The 12003-nt window shown below is 40.3% G+C and overlaps 1 protein-coding gene across 2 annotated transcripts in view; it reads right to left on the bottom strand.

The window, feature by feature from the left end:
* The window catches only part of LOC140734315 (serine protease 23-like), a 36675-nt gene extending 25978 nt beyond the window's left edge, over nt 1–10697 (bottom strand). For both annotated transcript variants that reach the window (XR_012100516.1, XM_073058109.1), the window contains exon 1: nt 10495–10697. The gene's annotated coding sequence lies outside the window, so the exon portion shown is untranslated. The remainder of the gene's footprint in view (nt 1–10494) is intronic.
* Between the last annotated feature and the right edge of the window lie 1306 nt (nt 10698–12003).

Below are 12003 nucleotides of genomic sequence, written 5' to 3'. Positions count from 1 at the left end.
GGATGAATGGACAAGCGAGTCGCCTAGGGAGCGATCCCTGTGGAAAGCAGAAAGGGGTGGGGGGGGGGGGGGGAGGGAAAAATGTGCTTGGTAGTGGGATCCCGTTGGAGGTGGTAGAAGTTACGGAGAATTATACGTTGGATCCGGAGGCTGGTGGGGTGGTAGGTGAGGACAAGGGGAACCCTATCCCGAGTGGGGTGGTGGGCAGATGGGGTGAGGGCAGATGTGTGGGAAATGAGAGAGATGTGTTTGAGAGCAGTGTTGATGGTGGAAGAAGGGAAGCCCCTTTGTTTAAAAAAGGAAAACATCTCCTTCATCCTGGAATGAAACGCCTCATCCTGAGAGCAGATGCGGCGGAGACGGAGGAATTGTGAGAAGGGGATAGCATTTTTGCAAGAGACAGGGTGGGAAGATGAATAGTCCAGGTAACTGTGAGAGTCTGTAGGCTTATAGTAGATATCAGTCGATAGGCCGTCTCCAGAGATGGAGACAGAAAGATCAAGATTCCCTATGCGACTCCCTTGTCCATTCATCCACCCCATCCCTTCCCACTGATCTCCCTCCTGGAACTTATCCTTTTAAGCCGAACAAGTGCTACAACTGCCCTTACACTTCCTCCCTCACCACCATTCAGGGCCTTGAAAAAACTTTTACTGTCCACTTTGACATTGTCTGCTAGCTTGCTTTCACATTTCATCTTTTCCCACATAATGATTATTTTAGTTTCTCTCTGCAGGGTTTTAAAAGCTTCCCAATTCTCTACCTTCCAGATAATTTTTGCTTTGTTGTATGCTCTCTCTTTTGCTTTTATATCAGCTTTGACTTCCCTTGTCAGCCACACTTGTACTATTTTGCCATTTGAGTACTTCTTTGTTTTTGTAATCCTTCATCTTCCTCATTTTTCCCAGAAACTTACACCATTCTGCTCCGCTGTCATCCCTGCCAGCATCTCCTGCCAATTTACTTTGGCCAACGCCACTCTCTCATACCACTAAATTTCCTTTACTCCACAGAAATACTTCTATATCAGGCTTTACTTTCTCCCTATCAAATTTCAAGTTGAACTCAAACATATTGTAGTCACTGCCTCCAAAAGGGTTCTTTTACCTTAAGCTCCCTAATCACCTCTGGTTAATTACATAATACCCAACACCATATAGCTGATCCCCTCGTGAGCTCAAAGGCAAATTTCTGCGAAGGCTGAGGAAAGTCCATCTCCCACCCCCCATCCTCATCACATTCTACAGGGGTTGTATTGAGAGCATCCTGAGCAGCTGCATCACTGCCTGGTTCGGAAATTGCACTATCTCGGATTGCAAGACCCTACAGCGGATAGTCAGCTGAGAAGATCATCGGGGTTTCTCTTATGGACATTTACACTACACACTGCATCTGCAAAGCAAACAGCATTATGAAGGACCCCACGCACCCTCATACAAACTCTTCTCCCTCCTGCTGTCTGGGAAAAGGCACTGAAGCATTTGGGCTCTCACGACCAGACTATGTAACAGTTTCTTCCCCCAAGCTATCAGACTCCTCAATACCCAGAGCCTGGACTGACACCTTACTGCCCTATTGTCTTGTTTATTATTTATTGTAATGCCTGCACTGTTTTGTGCACTTTATGCAGTCCTGGGTAGGTCTGTAGTCTAGTGTAGTTTTTTTTCTGTGTTGTTTTTTACGTAGTTCAGTCTAGTTTTTCTACAGTGTCATGTAACACCATGGTCCTGAAAAAATGTTGTCTCATTTTTACTATGTACTGTACCAGCAGTTATGGTCAAAATGACAATAAAAGTGACAACTTGACTTGATAAAACAGCTCTCAAAAGCCATCTCATAGGCAGTCAACAAACTCACTCTCTTGAGATCTATTACCAACCTAATTTTCCCAATCGACCCACATATTGAAATCTCCCATAACTATCATAACATCCCCCTTTTGACACGTCTTTCCTACTTCCCATTGTAATCTGTCGTCCACATCCTAGCTACTATTTGGAGGCTTTTATATAAGGGTCCCTTTACTCTTATAGTTTCTTTACTCAACCCACAAGGATTCAACATCTTCCGATTCTGTGTCACGTCTTTCTACTGACTTTTTGCCATTCTTTACCAGCAGAGCCATGCCACCCCCTCTGCCTACCTTCCTATCCCTCTGATACAATGTGTAACCTTGGACATTCAGCTCCCAACTACAACCATCCTTCAGCCACAATTCAGTGATGGGCATGACATCATACCTGACAATCTGTAATAGTGCAACAAGATCATCCACCTAATTTTTTAACACTCTGTGCATTAAGACATAACACTTTGAGTACTGAATTTGCTATCCTTTTTAATTCTGCATCCCTAATGCACTGAATCTCACCCTGCTGGCTGAAATTTTGTCCTATCATCTGCCTACCCTTCCTGACAGTCTGACTGCGCGCTATCTTTGCTTTTATACCATTTGTCCTGTCCTGAGTCCCTTCACTCCATTTCCCACGTCCCTGCCAAGTTAATTTAAACTCTCCCCCTAACAGCTCTAACAAACCTGCCCATGAGAATATTGGTCTCCCTCGGGTTCAGGTGCAACCCATCGCTTTTGTACTGGTTATACCTCCTCTAGAAGAGATCCCAATGCTCCCAGAATCTGAAGCCTTGACCCCTGAACCAGCTTCTCAGCCATGCATTAATTTGCCAGATCATCCTGTTTCTACCCTCACTGGTGCATGGCACAGGCAGCAATCCAAAAATTATTTACCTAGAGGACCTGCTTCTCAGCTTTCTACCTAGCTTTCTAAATACTCTTTTCAGGACCTCTTTGCTTTTCCTTCCTCTGTCTTTGGTACCAATATGTACCAAGAGATCTGACTGTTCTCTCTCCCTCTCCAAAATGCTATGGATGCGATCTGAGACGCCCTTGACTCTGGCACCATTTTCCAGTATGTAACTGACTATTCTGTCTTCCTATGGAAACTTGTGAAGAAAAAATTCCACAGAAGTTAAACCCGTTCATTTCAACCAGAAACACTGCTCAAAGTTATGTGTATTATAAGAATTTTTTTTTAGTTCCCAGTTTCTCTCAGTTCTCGTATATTCCAGAGTCTGACATGTGGCTAAGTAGTTATATAGCTGACTTTTGACTAGCTGATATCGTTGCAATAATATACATTTCCCAACAAATCTTGAGACAGAAGGGAGACAAACTGCAGTTACTACTGCAGTATGAGAAGTGAGGAATTTTGTGCATTAGGTATCTCACTACCTATACTTTGTATTGTCAATCACTCATGTGACATTAAGCTGGCAGTTACCAGAACAAATATTAATGCAGCCAGTGTTCGTAGGTATTGCTCAATGAGCTATTTGATCCTCAGAGCTAGTGTCAGTGTGGCTGTCACCTTCAGAGGTTTTCACTCTCATCCTGAACACACATTCTTTTATCATGCCCTTCAGTATGATTTCATCCTCTGCCTGAGTTAGATTCAATTTGTTGTAGTATTGCAAACTGTATTTAATAATCTTTTATACGAAAAATTCCTTCCATGCCTCAATTGTTGCAAAGCTATTCCTTACATTATAAAGACCAGTATTTATAATCTCAACTTAACTTTTGGACATTTGCTGATCTTTTCATCTGACCCTAACTTATTGTTATAGCAGCACAAGTGGATATCACCGTGTCGGGAAGTGACTGAAGAGTGGTAATGGTTTATTGACTCTTCAAAAATTCTTCACTCGAAACAAAACATGCAAGAACATATGAAATGGAAACAGGAGAAGGCCATTTGGCCCCTCCTGCTTACTCTCCCATTCAAACCAACTCTTTAACCTCAGGCCCACTTTCTTACAATTATACCATTTTCCTTGATTGGTTTAATATCTAAAAACATCTTTCTTCCTCTGCCTGAGTATGACAGTGATGACTCACTGTCCTTTTGTGATGAAATTTCTTAACTGAATTCATATGGGAAGCCGTTGTTAATTGTATTCAGGGAATATTTCAACTTTGAAAGAGGGGAGTATTTGATGAAATTTTTAAAAGGATGTAGACGGTGAGCCTTCTATTGTACGTCTGTATTCCAGAGCAGCTAGTAAATATTTTTTCCCATCCTCGACATTCCTAAACTGATATCTGAGCTGTCTGGCAAGGCCTCTAATCTTCGCAAAAGCTATGCCTGTGGCACATACGTGCAAACAAAAGGTTTTTTTATTTCATTGTTTTCTATTGTTTGATGGGAAAATGATTTTCTGTATGACTTCTGTTAACCCTGAGGTTATGACTGGCTCAATGATAGTTAGATAAATGATAATGATTGCTTTGATTGTTGTGCCTGAGGATTTAAAACCTACCGATGAACAGAAACAGCTTTATCTTCTATGTGAGCTGTAGCCCTGGCAGGGTGGCATAACCCCAGCACCACCCTCTACTTAACAAAGGTAATAACTAGCCTAAAGGTTGATAAGATTGTACAGATACTCAGAGTGTTGGAGAACCCTGAAATACACTGGAATTTAGAAGGATGAGAGGGGATCTGATTGAAACATATAAGATTATTAAGGGATCGGACACGCTAGAGGCAGGAAACATGTTCCCGATGTTGGGAGAGTCCAGAGTCAGAGGCCACAGTTTAAGAATAAGTTGTAGGCCATTTAAAACGGAATTGAGGAAAAACTTCTTCACCCAGAGAGTTGTGGAACTATGGAATGCTCTGCCTCAGAAGGCAGTAGAGGCCAATGCTCTGGATACTTTCAAGAAAGAGTTAGATAGAGCTCTTAAAGATAGCGGAGTCAAGGGATATGAGGAGAAGGCAGGAACAGGGTACTGATTGTGGATGATCAGCCATGATCACATTCAATGGCGGTGATGGCTCGAAGGGCCAAATGGCCTACTCCTGCACCTATTGTCTATTGAAAGCAGGGTTGGTGGAGGAACAAAGAATTACAAAATCAACAATGTCTCAAGTTAATTCCCTTTCATCAAAACTGGTTGTAACTAGGCTATTGACTTGAAATGGTAATCTGTTTCTCTCTCCATAAATACTAGCTGACCTGTTGGGTATTTTCAGCATTTGGCTTTTATTTCCGATCTCAGTATTTTATCACTATAAATTCATTCAGTCAACCATGATTTCATATTAGTAATTTGATCTGAAATTATTTTTGGTAGTGTGTATCCAGACAACTGTTACTTGTTAGAGGCAGGTGTACAAATGTATAAATTATTTTTATTATTTATTATTTATGTTTTTATGCATTTATTATTATGTTTTACACTTTAAATGTCAGTGACCCCAGTGTGCTCGGGTTTCAGGGTAATGATGAGTTGTGCAACAGAGGATAATTGTAAGCCAATCTCTTTTCAAAAATAAAAATTTGCAGAAGAATTGTTGCCCAGCAAAACATGCAGTAATGTCAGGCTGAGGGATGGAGGAAGACGAGGAGCTGGAATGAGTTACCCACACATAATATGTTCTGCATTCTTATTTTGCCCAGTTATAATCAACATTTACTACTGAATCATCAGCAGGCAGAGAATGGTTGATAGATAGTAATTCAATTTTCTTCTCCAGTTCTGACCTGAATTCATGAGGCTCTAATGTGAAGCATAGGGAAATATGGACCCTGACAATATTTCCAGTTGCCTGAACTCTGCTGGGTGTATCCTGCCAGTGGAAGTAGACATACTTGGAAATGGCAATGACAGAGTAAACATGTGTGTGTCTGTAGAGAGGTGCTCTACAGAGAAGAGATAGCGAGACAGTTCTTACTCTGCAATTACTCTCAAGATTGTAGGGAGGAATAACTTGCACGGTCCACTTGGCCAGATGTGCTTTAGAACATAGAACAGTACAGCACATTACAGGTCCTTCGGCCCATGATGTTATGCCAAATTTTAACCCACTCCAAGATCAATCTAACCCTTTTCTCTCACGTAGCGGTCTATTTTTCCTAAATGCTTTGTTGTGATCTCCTCTAATAGGTTGAAGCCAACTAGCTGTTTTATTAGTTTGAAATGTTGCTTTTTAATAGATTAAAGATGATTTCAAGAGTAGTCATCCTGCTTTTCAATGAATCATACGATACAAAGATCAGGTTGGTGAAGGCAGTAATCTGCTGTCATTGATTGTTAGTAATTTTGAGGTTCTTCTGACATTCTGATATTTCAGGATCACTTTTCCAGATATCGTTCCAGATTTTCTATCTGAATTAACATTGTCATATTTCCACAATAAAATTAACTCCATCATCTAAGGGACAAATTCGACAGGATGGCCAGAATGCTATCATAGCCAAAGGGCATTTGCAATGCAACTCCGTCCCAGAAGGTACGATCTATATCAAAGCAACCCAACGTTTGTATTGAAATGGCCAGTGGCTCAAATGGGAAGTTTTAATCAATCAACAGAGTGCTCTGTTGAAGGTAGCAGCAGCTGGACTCTTGATTCAAGTAGGGTAGCAAGAAATAGTACACGAGCGCAATTTTAAAGTAAACCCAATGACTTGAACTACTCACTGTGAAAACACTACTAGGTACAGTTACTATTTAAAAATCCTTATGGTAAATGAAATCTCAGGTTTCAACAAGATGAAATCCAAAATTAAATCCTCTTAGGATATTTCCACTTCCTTCTGGTTCTACCTGTAAGTTTTGTTGCCACTTTTGACATTTCTTTATTAATCTGTATGTTAAAATGACAATGATGGTGTGGTAACTCACAGTCTAATTTGACATCCAAGAATATTTGCAGAGACACAAGAGAATGTAGAATCCAAGAGGATCTGGAACAAAGAAAGCAAACTGCAATAGAAATTCGCAGGTCAGGAGCATCCGTGGAGGCTGAAGGATGGTCAACATTCCTCTACCTCCACCAGGATCTTGACCTGAAACATGAGCATCCTTCTATCTTCACAGATGCTGCCTGACCCACTGGTTTCCCCTGGCAGTTCATTATTTTGCTTGGGAATATTAATAATAGCATGATCACATTCATATGTATTTGATGCTTAAAGGGAATCAGCCTATGTTGAAATTACCCGGGTGCCTAAGAAGAACATGATAACCTTATGTCCAGTATCTCTTACATCCATCATGATGAAATGCTTTGAGAGGTTGGTGATGAAACATCAACTCCTGGCAGGCAAGTGACTTGGATCTGCTTCAGTTTGCCTACCGTCACAACAGGACTACAGCAGATGCCATCTCATTGGTTCACCACTCAACCTGGAGCATCTGGACATCGAAAGTGCATACATCAGGATGCTCTTCGTTGACTACAGCTGAGCATTCCCTCAAAACCAATCAATAAGCTTCAAGACCTAGGCCTCTATAGATCCTTATCAAATAGATCCACTATTTCCTCACTTGCATATCTCATTTGGTTTGGATTGTCAACAACATCTCCTCCACAATCTCCATTGAATCTGCACAATCCTTAGTCCATTGTGGACGAAGGCTGTGTGTTTAGTCCCCTGCTATACTCACTTTACACTGATGACTGTGAGGCTGACACTAAGCACAGTTCCAATGCCATATTTAAGTTTGCTGATGACACCACTGTCACTGAGAGAATCAAATGCGGTGACGAATCAGCATATCAGAGGGAGATTAAAAATCTGGTGGAAGGGTCAGCAACTTTAAACTATTCGGTGTTATTCTATCATGACACAGCACATAATGAGGATCTGTTCCTGCGACCAGCGCCTAAATGCTATTATGAAGAAAACACTGCAGTGCCTCTACATCTTTAGAGGCTTGTGAAGATGACATCTAAATCTTTGAAAAACTTCTATAGTTCTGTGGTGGAGAGTATAATGACTGGTTGCTTCATGGCCTGATATGGAATCACCAATGCCCTTGAATGGAAAAGACTACATAAAGTAATAGCTATGGCCCATTCCATCATGGGTAAAGCCCTCCCCACCATTGCACACATCTACATTGAGCACTGGCAGAAGAAACCAACATCTATTATCAAGGACTCCCACTATCCAGGCCAAGCTCCCTTCTCACCACTGCCATCATGAAAAAGGTACAGGAGCCTCAGGACTCACACCATCAGGTACAGTAATAGTTATTACCCCTCAATCATCAGGTTTTTGAAGCAGAAGGGATAACTTCCCTCAGCTTCACTTGCCCCATCACTGAACTGTTCCCACAACCTGTGGACTTACTTTCAAGACCCTTCATCTCATATTCTCGATATTTATTGCTTATTTATTTATTTCACCTGTATTTGCACAGTTTGTTGTCTTTTGCACATTGGTTGTTTGTCCATCCTATTTAGTGTGGTCTTTCACTGATTCTATTGTGTTCTTTGGATTTACTGTATATGCCTGCAAGAAAATTAATTTCAGGGTTGTATATGGTGACATATATGTACTCTGATAATAAATTTACTTTAAACCTGGTTGTTATGCTGTCAGATAACAGAGTCATGTGTTTATAATCAAGCTGGAGGATATCAGTGCACACCAGGCCCTATCCCAGCAGGCGAGAGGAAGTAGATTGGTCAGAGTTGTCTCTAGGCTGTAACTGCTCACATCCAAACAGCTCTGCAGAGGAGCCTCAACAGAGCTCCAGTACAAGACATCCTCCTGCATCCTCAGCTGCAGTTACCATGTTGCACATGAAAATCAGAGGCCAGAGAGAAATCCAGGAAATAATACTTGGAAAGCAATGATCAACAACTGATGTCTCAGTAGGTCAAAGCATCACCGGATACTGAGTCATGTTGTACAGAAATGCTTTCAGTCTCCACTGAATCAGTTGATATTGGTTTGGAGAAGCACTAGGAAGCTATGACCCGAGCTCAATGTACCTGCGCTGAGAAGAGGTCTACCTGTGTTGTCAGTTCAGGTCGCCTTCAAGTGACTCTGCCTGAATAGTGCGTGATTGTGGCTGTCGGATGATATAAACTATATTGCATTCCATTGCCAACAGCTCACCATTGCTTATTATTTAGGCTTATACACAAAGAATGGAAATTTGGGCATCGTTATATTGCTATTGGCATCAGTGTAATCAGAAGGGAGGGGAGAATAATGAACAGGAGATAGAATCAGCAGCCTCATCCTGCATGCCCACCCAGCCAGCCCTGTTCTCAGTCACAAGCAAGCATATGGATAGTGCCAACATGGCTATGTTACACTCTGAAGTTTCAGGATATTCTGGTACTAAATAGTCTGGAAACTTGAAATTTCCCACATATAAACTCCTTCCTCTCAAGTTCAACCACGAGTCAACAGTTTTCCTGTAATGTGAAGAGCAGCCTCCTCACGGAGAAGGGGCCAACAACCTTCTTAATGCGAAGAGGAAAGGTCAGAGTTACTACTTGTCAGTTTTTGCAAAAGCTGAACAACCGTGACTCCAAGTGATCAAAAAAATGTTTACCAAGTAGTTTTCTTTAACGGGAGAATTAACTTCTTTTTATTTCTTTAGTCAGAAAGAAATAATAGTAGCATTCAGTATAAGCTAATTGGACAGAATGTTATCAATCAATTCTCTTGTAAGCTAACACAGAAAAACTGGGAGATGCGCACCATTATCATTTTAGATTGTGCTCAGCAGTGGAATTTGTGATGAAGTTTTGAACGAGTTAATCCAGTTTTTTTTTCAGATGCAGATGTGCATTTCCTTTCTCAGAATTTTTTTTTAATCAGAGAAAGTAGAACTTGCAAGGTAACAAAAAAAAAGTCTCTCACAATATTGATTCATAAGTAAAAGAATGAAGGTAAGAGCCACAAAACCAGCACCCTTCATGGAGAGTAATGATTATTGGCATGAACTGTAAGCAATATGACATTCATTACAACCACAAATATTATCTGGAGATTAAGGCAATTCATTTTACATTCATTTGTATTGTGTGGATTTTGATGGATCAAAGCTCTAAATCTCTCATTTGGTTCCAAATTCAAATGGATCAAATTCCTAACCAAACTATTAAAAGAAAATAAAAGTATTATCTTGGTATTCAACTATCAGTCAGCTTTTTTTTCATTTACATAACTGAAACATGTTTGATCCATATAGAATGACATCTGGAGTCAACAATACAATTTAGAAAATCAGTAATTTTATGTTTAGAAAATGTTCATTCCTCTTCAGTCGATATTTTCCTCAATATTATTTATATTTTTTGCAATCTAAAAGCAACTTCAGTTATCATCTTCTGTTCTACATATTTAGTTATCATAGATACCTTCCTCAATGGACTGTGGTTATTCACCTGATCTTTTCAAGTGGATAATTTTGTCTTCATTAATGGTTTCATGTTAGCATACCTTAATAATTCCCAGGAACAAAAAGTGGAAATTTCTTCCTCAACTTTTAAATTAATCTGAATACTATTGCCATTTTCTTTTAGTAAATAGTTTTTGATTGTTCTCAGAATTCAGCTGTGTTAAGCATTAACAACAGATGTTGCAAACGAGTGACTGTGATCCATATTTTGATCCTCAATGCATGCACTGCATTTAACAGCACACCAAATCAAAATTCCTTACCTCAAACTTAAAGGGAACAGAATCACTGTTCTTTGCTTAAGTCCAGTTTGTGTGTGATAAGATTTAAATTCAAAACAATTTCCATTTCACAAATCAAATTTCTCCTGTCTTAAAGCCAATACTGCTTGCGGTGAAGACATCCGGAAAAGACCTCTGCCTCTGGAGCTAGATGTGGCGTACTGTGCCGGGTCCGGACTGCTGGAATCTCTCTACTTCTGTGCTCGTGAACTCTAGCTTTGTTGGAATACTTGATCCTTGCTAGCTGTGTGGGAGTTTGCATTTGAAATCACAGTTTCCCTAAAATGGGCTTGAAAGGATTCCCCTATGGTCCTAGTGCCTGAATGTTCTGTTTGAATTACAAATACAGCTTCAACTGGGGATCCCTCATTCTGCATTGTTACAGTTATCCAAACTTTGCTATATTCCATATGTTTTAATAGGCACTTGAAATCCCATTAAATAGACTATATAATTGTGGGCAGTTTCGTAAGTGATTTAATTTACTTTTGTATTTCTATTATTGTGTTTGAGGTTTCTTCCTTTGAAAAAGTCCAAACGTGTGCGCGTGGATGTCATCCAGGTGCTCTGGTTTCCTCCGGCAGTCCAAAGACATACCAGTTAGTAGGCTAATTGGTCATTGTAAGTTGTCCCATGATTAAAGTAGAGTTAATTTACTGGGTTGCTGGGCAGCGTGACTGTTCTGTGTTGTATCACTAAATTTAAAAAACTAAATTAAAGCATGTTTCAACTATCCTTTCATTTTGAAAAGAACAATTTTGTTTTATGTGCTTTGTCACTCCATGCCCCACCAATTCTGAGGAAACTTTTTCCCTGAAATAGTCTAATTTACTTCAGAGCTCCCTAGGGCAGGGAAATAAATTGTTGTCCCTGAAGTGACGTTTGAAGACAAAGAAAATGGCGAAAAGATGGAAGCATTGAGGAATCGTTGATAAAATATTTGGCACATTGAAGGAGCAGAGATGATATGCTCAGCAGTTCTATTTATTTCAGTCAACAAAAATAAACTGAAATCTGACCTCAAGACAGATGTCAAGAGAAATATTGCACCTTTTCAATGGCTTTCTACTTCTGCCATAATCAATTGATCTGGTCTCACTACTGTATTGGAATATTCCTGTGGAACACCTCCCACTCTCTGTGTAAAAAGCCAACCTCTGATATTCCCCTTACACGTTCCTGCAAGCACCTTACAACTATAGAACATAGAACATGTAACAGGACTGCACAGGAATAGGCTGTTTGGCCCATCATGTTGTGCCGAACTACATAAATTAATAATCAAATGGCCAACTAAACTAATCCCTTACACCTACACAATGTCCACATTCTTCCATTTTCCACACATTCACATGCCTGTCGAAACATCCCTTAAAAGTCCCTGATGAATCTACCATCATGTATTATGCCCTCTTGTATGAGACATTTCTACCCTCTGAATGTCGTTGGCTGTCCACTCTGTCTATGCCTCTTATCATCTCATATACCTTT

The sequence above is a fragment of the Hemitrygon akajei genome, chromosome 10 (assembly GCF_048418815.1).
Source record: "Hemitrygon akajei chromosome 10, sHemAka1.3, whole genome shotgun sequence".
NCBI classification, from domain to species: domain Eukaryota; kingdom Metazoa; phylum Chordata; class Chondrichthyes; order Myliobatiformes; family Dasyatidae; genus Hemitrygon; species Hemitrygon akajei.
This window is presented reverse-complemented; position numbering and strand designations above follow the sequence as displayed.